The sequence below is a fragment of the Mastomys coucha genome, unplaced genomic scaffold (genome assembly GCF_008632895.1).
Source record: "Mastomys coucha isolate ucsf_1 unplaced genomic scaffold, UCSF_Mcou_1 pScaffold23, whole genome shotgun sequence".
In the NCBI taxonomy this organism is placed as follows: domain Eukaryota; kingdom Metazoa; phylum Chordata; class Mammalia; order Rodentia; family Muridae; genus Mastomys; species Mastomys coucha.
Genome location: NW_022196906.1, coordinates 35,236,065 through 35,245,995, shown reverse-complemented (window position 1 = coordinate 35,245,995; position 9,931 = coordinate 35,236,065).

The following is a 9,931-nucleotide window of genomic DNA, read 5'->3' as shown; positions in this document are numbered from 1 at the left end:
TTTGCTCCCTCCTCTGTGCTCCTGGCGCGTATTATATTTAACCTCTGCCATTGTACTTAAAATATTGCTTTGTGACTTTCAGTATCCAATTTTCCCACAAGATAATGAGTTCCTGCAATACACAATCATCACCTTATTATTTCTTTAATAATCCCAGGTGCCGAGCTCATAGTAAAATTAATAAAATTGCTGAATGAATCACTAAACATACGCTGTCTTCTCAAAGCCCCCTGCCTCCCCTTTCCACTACCCCAAAACATTAGCTAGCCCCTCTGCTGTAAGTGACTAAGAACATGGACTCTTTCATGCCTCCACTGCTCCCAGGTTCTCCTCCTGTACTCACATCTTTTCTGAGAGAGAGCAATTCCTCCCATCAGTTTCTAAGGAAGATACTACAACAAACTAGTGAGTCCCAAGATAAATTTAATGGATTATCTACTGAACACTAGATCTCAGTGTTATTATGCCCTTTCCAACTCAAGAAAGTGAACAACATCCTACAGTGGGGAGAGAATGTGGAGATAGGTGGCCAACTCAGCCTTTGATGGTACTATTTGGTGGTTCACTGGTTACTATATCTTAGGAGGTTTATGTCTAAGGTATATTAGGATGAAGGAGACTGTAGGTGTACCAGATGTCTGGAGAGATGAAGAGATAGCTCCATTATGGTGATGAAATGAAAGCTTACTCCACTTGGCCTCAGGAAAAAATTCACCCATACAACGTGAATCATTTGAAAGTGTTTTGGAGACCAGAAGATGAGTTCAGTCAACCAAGCATCCACTGAGCCCAGCTCAGCATCTCCAAACACAAGAGGCAGAACAGATGCCAGTGCTGTGCAAGAAAGAGCCAAGGAGCTGCAATGACAATCACAGGAAAGCCTTGAGCTGAAGTGAATTTGAAATGTAACACTCGAAAAACTGTTGTTAATGAGAGAGTTAATGGCAAACAGGAGGGTGAGTGTGATGTAGGAGGAAAGTCAATGCTGGGTTACTGGGTTGGAATGCAAATTGACACAGCCATTGCAGAAAGCAATATGATGGTTCCTCCAAATATGAAAAACAGTACTACCATCCAATCCAACAATCCCACTGCAGAGTCTGAATCTAGAGGGAATGGAAAGCTATATGTTGGAGACACATGCACCCTTAAGTTTATTTGAGCATTAGCCACAAGGAAGGAAAGCAGCTTGAGTATCCATCACTCATGAGGAAAATGTGACACATAGACACACTAAAAGCTACTCCTTTAAGAACTCCAAATCCTACCACTTGCAACATAGCTGGACCTGGAAGCTGTTATGCTAAATATAATAAGTCAGTCATACATTATTGTAGATGCCAGCAAGTGCTTGCTGACAGGAACCTAATATAGCTGTCTCCTGAGAGGCTCTGACAGTGCCTGACCAATACAGAAGTCGATGTTCACAGCCATCCATTGGACTGAGCACAGGGTCCCCAAGGAAGGAGCTAGAGAAAGGACCCAAGGAGCTGAAGGGGTTTGCAACCCCATAGGAGTAACAACAATATGAACTAATCAGTACACCCAGAGCTCCCAGGGACTAAACCACCAACCAAAGAGTACACATGGTGGGACTAATGGCTCCAGCAGCATATGTAGCATAAGGACATGGACTAGTCAGTCATCAATGGGAGGAGAGGCCCGTGGTCCTGTAAAGGCTCTATGCCCCAGTGTAGGGGAATACCAGGGCCAGGAAGTGGGAGAGGTTGGTTGATGGGCAGGGAGAGGGAGGAGAGAATAGAGGGTTTTTCGGAGGGGAAACCAGGAAAGGGGAGAACATTTGAAATGTAAATAAAGAAAATATCTAATTAAAAAAAATAAGTCAGTCATAGAAAGACAAGAACTGGGTCTGGGGAGATGGCTCAGTGAGTGAAGTACCTATGGAACAAGCATGAGGACCTGAGTTCAGATCCCTAGAAATGGCATGGGAGCATACATCTGTAACCCCAACACTAGAGAGACAGAGACAGGTGAGTCCTGGGGACTTGCTAGGCAGTGAATCTAGCTGAACCATCAAATTCTGGGTTCACTGAGAAATCCTGTCTCAAAAACTAAAGTCAACAGATATTGAGAAAGACAACTGACATCGACCCCTGGACTCTATACGTACACATATGAGAATGTACAACTTACATTCACACACATATACTACACACACACAAAAGACAAGTGTTTTGTGGTGGGTTACATACAGAATCAAACAGCAAAGAATATAATGGTGAATGGTGACAGCCAGGGTGAGGAGAGGTTTGAGCAGATGTGCTCACATGACATGAAATTTCAGTTTCATGGGTGGAGTAGGCTCAGAACATGAGGGATTTGATCATTCTAAGAATATAGATGTGACATCTCAGCTCAAGAATTATAAGTTTGTCAAGTAATAGATATGTTGAATTTAACCCCTCCACAAAATACACATTTAGCAAGGCACCAGCTTTCACACCATAAATACAATTTGTATCTGTAAATTTAGAATACTAATTTTTTTTTTATTTTAAAAAATAAAATTTATACCTGTAAATGGGAAGTAAATTCTCAGGCAATAACTAGGCAAGGCTCACTTGACACCAGGGTTATTTAAGAAATACATAATGGAATGTGGTGGCTGTTAACACATTTAACCAGCTTGTTTGCCTTATTGACTTGTACCAAATAGCCCTAGACTAAGAAACACGGGTCTGATGTTTAACCAACTCATTAAACTATTTAGTAACTCACTTAACCTGGGTCCTGGTTTCCTTATGTAAACAATAGGGGGTGTAAACAACCAACCCGTGTCTCAGAAGATCTCATGTTGAGAGACTATGCCATGACACCAGAAAGGGAAAATGTGAACCATTCATAACCATAAATTACCTCAATCCTGGCAGATTTTGCACATCTCTTCTTTCCATTAAAATAACCCTATGTGTGGTGGTTCAAAAAAATTATAGCTCTCATAGCCTCTGGTGTGTAGGTATTGTTGGAGGAAGTGTGTCACTTCAGGGGCAGACTTGAGGTCGGCTATGGTCAAGCTATGTCCAGTGTGACACAAAAACTCTTCCTTGCTGCCCGTGGATCAAGACTAGAATTCTTAGCTCCATCTCCAGCACCATGTCTGCCTGTATGATGCCGTGCTTTCTGTCATGATGATAACAGACTGAACCTCTGAAACTGTAAGCCAGTCCCAGTGAAATATTGTCCTTCATATGAGTTGCCATGGTAATGATGTCTCTTCACAGCAATAAAACCCTAAATAAGACACTAGGAATCACTAAACAGAGATAAACCTACCCTGCCCCTTCACCTGCCATTCCCTTGTTTCTCCCCCTTACACACAGTGTCCAAAAGCTCTCTGTCCATGTTTATGCCACCATCTTTTTAATTATTTCTGGGGGCTACAAAATTGCAATAGCAGGATGAAGAGATGGCTCAGCGGTTAAGAGCACTGACTGCTTTTCCAGACGTCTTGAGTTCAATTCCCAGCAACCACACTGTGGCTCATAACTATCTGTAATGGGATCCTTCCAGTATGTCTGAAAACAGATACAGTGCACTTACTCATACAAATAAAATAAACAAAATTTAAAAAAAGAAATCATGCAATTTGACTTTTTTTTAAAAAGTGCAATAACTAAGTGACCTAGTTTGCTCTCTGTTGTTGTGATAAATATCATGACTCAAACCAACTTCATGGAGAAAAGGGTGTATTTGGCTTACATGTCCTGATCATAGGACATCATTGAGGAAAAGCCAGGTCAGGAACAGAAAGCACGAACTTAAGCAGAGGTCATAGAGAAACACTGCTTACTGGTTTGCTCCTCATGATTTGCTCAGTTTGATTTCTTATATAACCCAGGGGTTATATAATGTCACCTGCCCACACTGAGCTGAGTCCTTCCACAGCAATTATTAATCAAGAAAATGCCCCCCATAGATTTGCCTGCTGGCTGATATTATAGAGGTACTTTCTCAATTTAGGTTACCTCTTCCTATGACCCTATATTGTGTCAAGTTAATAATAAAGCTAACCAGCACACTGAATAACCAACAAATATACCTGGTAAGGTATCAACATGTTTGTTCTCATGCAAAAAATATTCCATGATAGTAGACAAGAAATCACATTAAAAATGTGAACTGATAGCAGTGGTCATCCTAGGGCTAACAGCAAGTGCTGTTGGCCTAATAAACATTGTGTCTACACTGTATATAATCAGAGCCTTCATACCCTGAAAAATAACTTCAGACCAGCCTACAGTACATGATGAAACCCTTACCCCCAAAAAGTACATAACTAAGAGAGTGCTATCTTGATTTACCTTTGAAGATTTTTTTTAAAGCCATCATGTCAAGATTTAGTATAACTTGAAACAATCACAAATCTAATTCAGAACAGTAAGAATTGTGGGATTGCATGAAACTATAAAGCTTCTGCATAGCAAAAGAAACAATAAGAAGAAAGCCTACAAAATGGGAGAAAATCCTCGCCAATTCTACATCTGGCAGGGGATCACTGTCCAGAACATACAAAGAACTCACAAAATTAAGCATCAGAAGAACAAGTAATCCAACCAATAAACAAGCCAATGTACAAAACAGACACTTTTCAAGAGAACAAATGCAAATGGGCCTTCATTCCAGTTTGCTTTTCTGTTGAAATTAAACACCATGGCCAGGAGCACCTTGTGGAGGATGAGGTTTCTTTCCTATTCTTGCTTGTAGTCCATCTATCAAGGAAGCCAAGGCAGGAGCTCAAGGCAGAAACACGGGGGAATGTTAATTACTGGCTTGCTTCTTCTGACTTGATCAGCTACTTTTCTTCTGCTGTTCAGGCCCATCTTCCTAGGCATGACTCCACCCACAGTGGGTTAGACCCTTCCATATCAGTTGGCCATTGTGAAAGTGCTTCACAGACATACCTAGAGACCAATCTGATGGAGGCTTTTTCTCAACTGAGGTTCCTTCTCCCCAATGACTCTAGTTTATGTCAGTTGCCCAAAACTAACCACCACAACAATAAATGCAAGAAAATGTTGAACACCCATCAGGGAAATAAAATTAAAACAATGTTTTATGCATTCTTCTTAGCCCCTTCATAAAACACAAAGAGGCCACTGAGATGGCTCAGCAGGTAAAAGCACTTGCCACCTAACCTGATGATGACTTAAGTTCGGTCACTGGGGCTCACGTGGTAGAAGGAGAGAACCAACTGCTCATGGATTGTCCTCAGACCTCCACAAGGATACCATGGCATATCCATGGACAAATAGATAAACAATAAAAATTTAAACACAAGAAACAGGAATGGGCAAGAATGCAGGGCTAACAGGAACTCCTACACTTTGTCTTCCACTGTGGAAACTGGCATGGAGGATCCTTAAACAACTAAAACTGGAGCTAGCCCATGAACCACCTGCACTTGGAAATTAACCAGAGATACCTGCAGACACACGCTTATTATAGCAATATTCGTTACAGTCTTGCTGCCCATCAACAGGCAAGTGCGTTAAGAAAATGCCATACATATACACAGACATTAAGAATAAAACTATGTCATTTGCAAGAAAATGAATAGAACTGGAACATGTCATATTAACCAAAATAAGTCAGAGTCAGAGGCACCTTTCATGTATTTTCTCTCAAATGAGGACTGGAAAAGTGGGAAGGAAGATTACTAAGGAAGGAATGAACCAGAGAGAATGTAGGGGAGTAGGAGTGGATATTAGGGAGTATAAATACTATAAAAGTTATATATACATAAACATATATATGTCCATATATATATATATATGGTGTCATAATAAAACCCTAATAATTCATAAAACTAATGAACACAAAAAATAAATTATTAATGAACAAATTGGATTCAGTCTCTTCTAATGAAATTGTATGGGCTGCATAGCCCTCCAGTCCCAGCCAAGGAAGACCAGGGCTGATTACAGAAGAGGTTGAGGTATTTGTAGAACCTTTCAAATGAGAGCATTATGGGGACTTTATCAGCCCTCATGGAGTTCTGCTGAGCCACTTGATGTCAAAAGGCATCTCCTTATTCTGAGATCAAGAGCAGTTTCTGAAGCTGCCTCTTACTCAACACTGGGAAAGAATTTTCTAGCTCAGAAGAGATCACTTGATACAGTGCATGATTTAGTCCTATAAGAACCAGGGAGCAGAACCACAGGTAACATTAGAATGTACAAGAGGTCAGCGGCCTTTGGACCTGAGTGCATTTGGCATGAGGGAGTCCCACTCACTGCTATGTCTTTGGACTCTGGCAGAAGGAAGAGCGGTGTACGTAGCATCTCATGAGACATGCCAGGTATATGCCTCAGCACTGCCCACACCTCCCTTCGCATTACCACTAAGGAAACATTAGCCCCTGCCTGGGGTTGAGATGGAAGAAACAGTGTTTGAAGGATCCTTCCTGCTCCTTGTTTAATGCAAGCAAGGCAAATGACTATAGAAAATACAGGAGGTTCAGTGGGTAGTGAAGAGGTAGAGATAGGGAATCCCCAGAGTGAGCTAGTGATTAGCCAAACCAGCAAGCTCTGGTTGAAATGAGAGAACCTGCCTCACAATCTAAGGTAGAAAACAATTAAGGAAACCTCTTTAATTTCCACATGCATGCATGCACACATGTACCCACACACTTGTGAAAACACACACACACACAAGAATATAAGTGGGATAATGGGTTATATGGAGCTCATTTATTTCCCTGACTCATGTGAATGGTTGACATTTCCTAGAGTAAGACACTAAAAGACAAAAGGCAGCGTGACTGCTCCTTTAAGCTTCCAGGGACAAGAAACTTTTCCTCCGCCTATTTCTACCAGTTCCTATTGTTCAGCCAGAAACACATGTGTGGATGGAAAGGCAGTGACCAGACTCCACAGTGAGATGGAATCTACTAGAGGCAGAACTTTTCCAGGATGGAGCAGCAGGGTGCCAGGCACCTGAAGGGACACAGTGACACTCAGATGGGGACATGGGAGAGGAGGGTGGGAGCCTTTGGAAGCTATTGTACTAACTCTGTGATTTGGTCATGTCTGCCACACAGGTGTTCTTGAGGGTAGCTCTGGGTCGCTGAGTTTCCCCCCTTCTCCCATGAGCTCCCACTGCTGCCCCATCCCAGATACAATTATCATGGGCTTCAGAGACAAAGTCTCTCACTGGCTTTTGACCCCTGCCCCCTTAATAATATTAGACCATAAAGTTGCTTAGCACAGGAACAGTTGCCATGACAACGACATCCATATCTCTGTATGAGTGCCAGAGCTGAGACCTGGGGGCTCAGGCACAAGGCAAAAGGACAGCTTGTGAGGAACAATGGAGGGAGAGATTGCAGATTCTTTTCATGCCTAATTACCCATGAGCACATGGCACAATGGCTTATTTAACTCTGCCTTGGCTCAGAAGCAAGGCAGGTTCCTGTTCCAGTTGGAAGGGATTCCAGCCCTGGCCATGGAGGGGCAGGAGAAAAAGAACCATGAGTTACGGAATTGCAGAGACCTCTTCCTAATTACTTTGCATTTGACCATCTTTCCTCAGAAGGCAATTATTCCAAGTCAGGAGGATCACTCCACCTAACTGCAGGCTGAACTCTGGTAACTGGTATCAGGAACCATCGCTGCCCATGCATAGCTGGGCAATAGGACGCAGCACAGGGTCCATGCTCAGAACTGACTCAGCCAATCGGAGGGTAGGATGGCTTGTGAACACCTTAGGGTGTAGAAAATGACTTTTCCAGCTTCCTATTCACTAGACAAGAATAGAATTTTGGCCTGCCCCCTACACACACACACACACTACACTCCACTGGAATTTTGCAGATCGGGGTGGGTGCTGACAGGAGAGCCAGAACGACAAAAGGAGGAAAGAAGGATGTCTACTTGCATCCGGGGGCTGGGCCACCTCTCTACACAAAGATCTCTCAAAAGCCCCCAAGGTGCTTTGCATTCATCAAAGATAGAAGGAGAGAAAACAAGACTACATCCTTGCAGGAATTAGAAGTATGCATGATTTTCACAGATTTATGCCTTAGGCTCTTTGTTGGATTCTCTATCATCATAGCCAAATGAATTGGCAAGAAATGCAGGGGAAATGTTCTGTGCTTTTACTGATTACCCAGGCAGCACCCATGTCAATCCAGATAACCTTGCTTTAGCCACTGATTGGATCTCTGCTCCAGTCTGACCCGGATCATTTTCTTCTCTAGGTGATTTACTGTTCATCCTCTGAGCCAAATAACCCTGGGCGAAGAGGTCAAAGGCTTTCCTCCTCTCTTTCCTGGCTCAGCGAAGTCCAGTGTGTCTCTATGTGCTCTTTTTGAATATCTCTTCCTTATCATTAAGTGCACTGGGATATAAGATGTCAGAGCTATCTTACCAAGGTGTCCAGAGCATACTCTAAATTATGGAAAGAAAAATATTTGTTAAGGAGTCTTTGAGACTCTCTTAGGCATCTTTGAGAAACCCTATAGATCTATCAACCATGGGAAGTACAGCCATAATGTCTGTATATGTATACGATATTTATTTATGTGTATATGCATATGATGTGTATGTATATGTAAATAATGCATATGTATGATGTATATGTATGTGATATGTATATGTTTATGTATGTATATGTGTACAAGTACATGTATGCATGTACATATGTGCACACACACATAATTTTTGTAGTGACTTCCAGATGAATTGGCCTTGTCTGTAAGACAGGGCTCATGTGGATTTTTATCTCCATGCAGCCACAGAGAAAGAGAAGTCTAAAAGGAAGCAGCCCCCCAAAAGATGACCCTCGAGGGCCTTGAAGTACCCTTGAGGTCCAGTTTACTCGCCCTTTCTGTAACCATGGGAAGTCTTATGATGTGAAAATGGACTATGCTCAAAATGCCAGAGTTATCTCCTGTACAGTGTGCAGATCTATTAGAATAACATCTGACTTCTAAATGGAGATTCTAAAAGCCAGAAGTTTCTGGACAGGTGTTCTAAAGACTCTAAGAGACCACAAATGCCAGTCCAGACTACTATATCCAGCAAAAGATTCCATCATAATAGTTAGAAAAATTAAGGCATTTCATAATTTAAAAAACAAAAACAAATACAAGCAATATCTACTTACAAAGGTAGCCATGCAGAAGGCACTAGAAGGAAAAGTCCAACCTAAATAAGTTAACCACACCCAGTAAAACACAAGAAATAAATAATCCCTACCAGAAAAAAAATATAGGGGGAAACACACACACATACAGCACATACACACAGCACACACACACAGTACACACACACAGCACACACACACACCACCACCACAACAACAACAACAAAATAACAGGAATCAACAAACACTGCTCATTGGTATCTCCCAACACTAATACTCTCGATTTTTCAATTAAAAAAAAAAACACAGACTAACAGAAAGTATGGGAAAACTGGATCCATTCTTCTGCTGCACCCAGGAAACACATCCTAACACCAAGGATAGTAGCCATCACCTCAGGGTAAAAGAATGGAACAATATATTCCAAGCATATGAACCTAAGAAGAAACTGGTGTAGCCATTTTAATATCTGACAAAATAGACTTCAAACCAAAACTAATTAGCATAGGGTATATGCATATGATGACATCAGATGCTCATTAAAGGAAAAACCCACCAAAATGACATCATAATTTTTAACATTTATGCCGCATACACAGGGGCACTCAGGTTCATAAGGGAAACACTACTACAGCTCAAATCACATATTGACCCTCACATGCTGATAGTGGGAGACTTCAATACCCCATTCTTACTAATAGGCAGATCATCTAGACAAAAACAAAACAGGGAAATGCTGGAATTAACTGGTTATAAACCAAATGAACTTATGGGATATTTATATGAAACATTTCACCCAAACACAAAAAAAAATACCTTCTTCTCT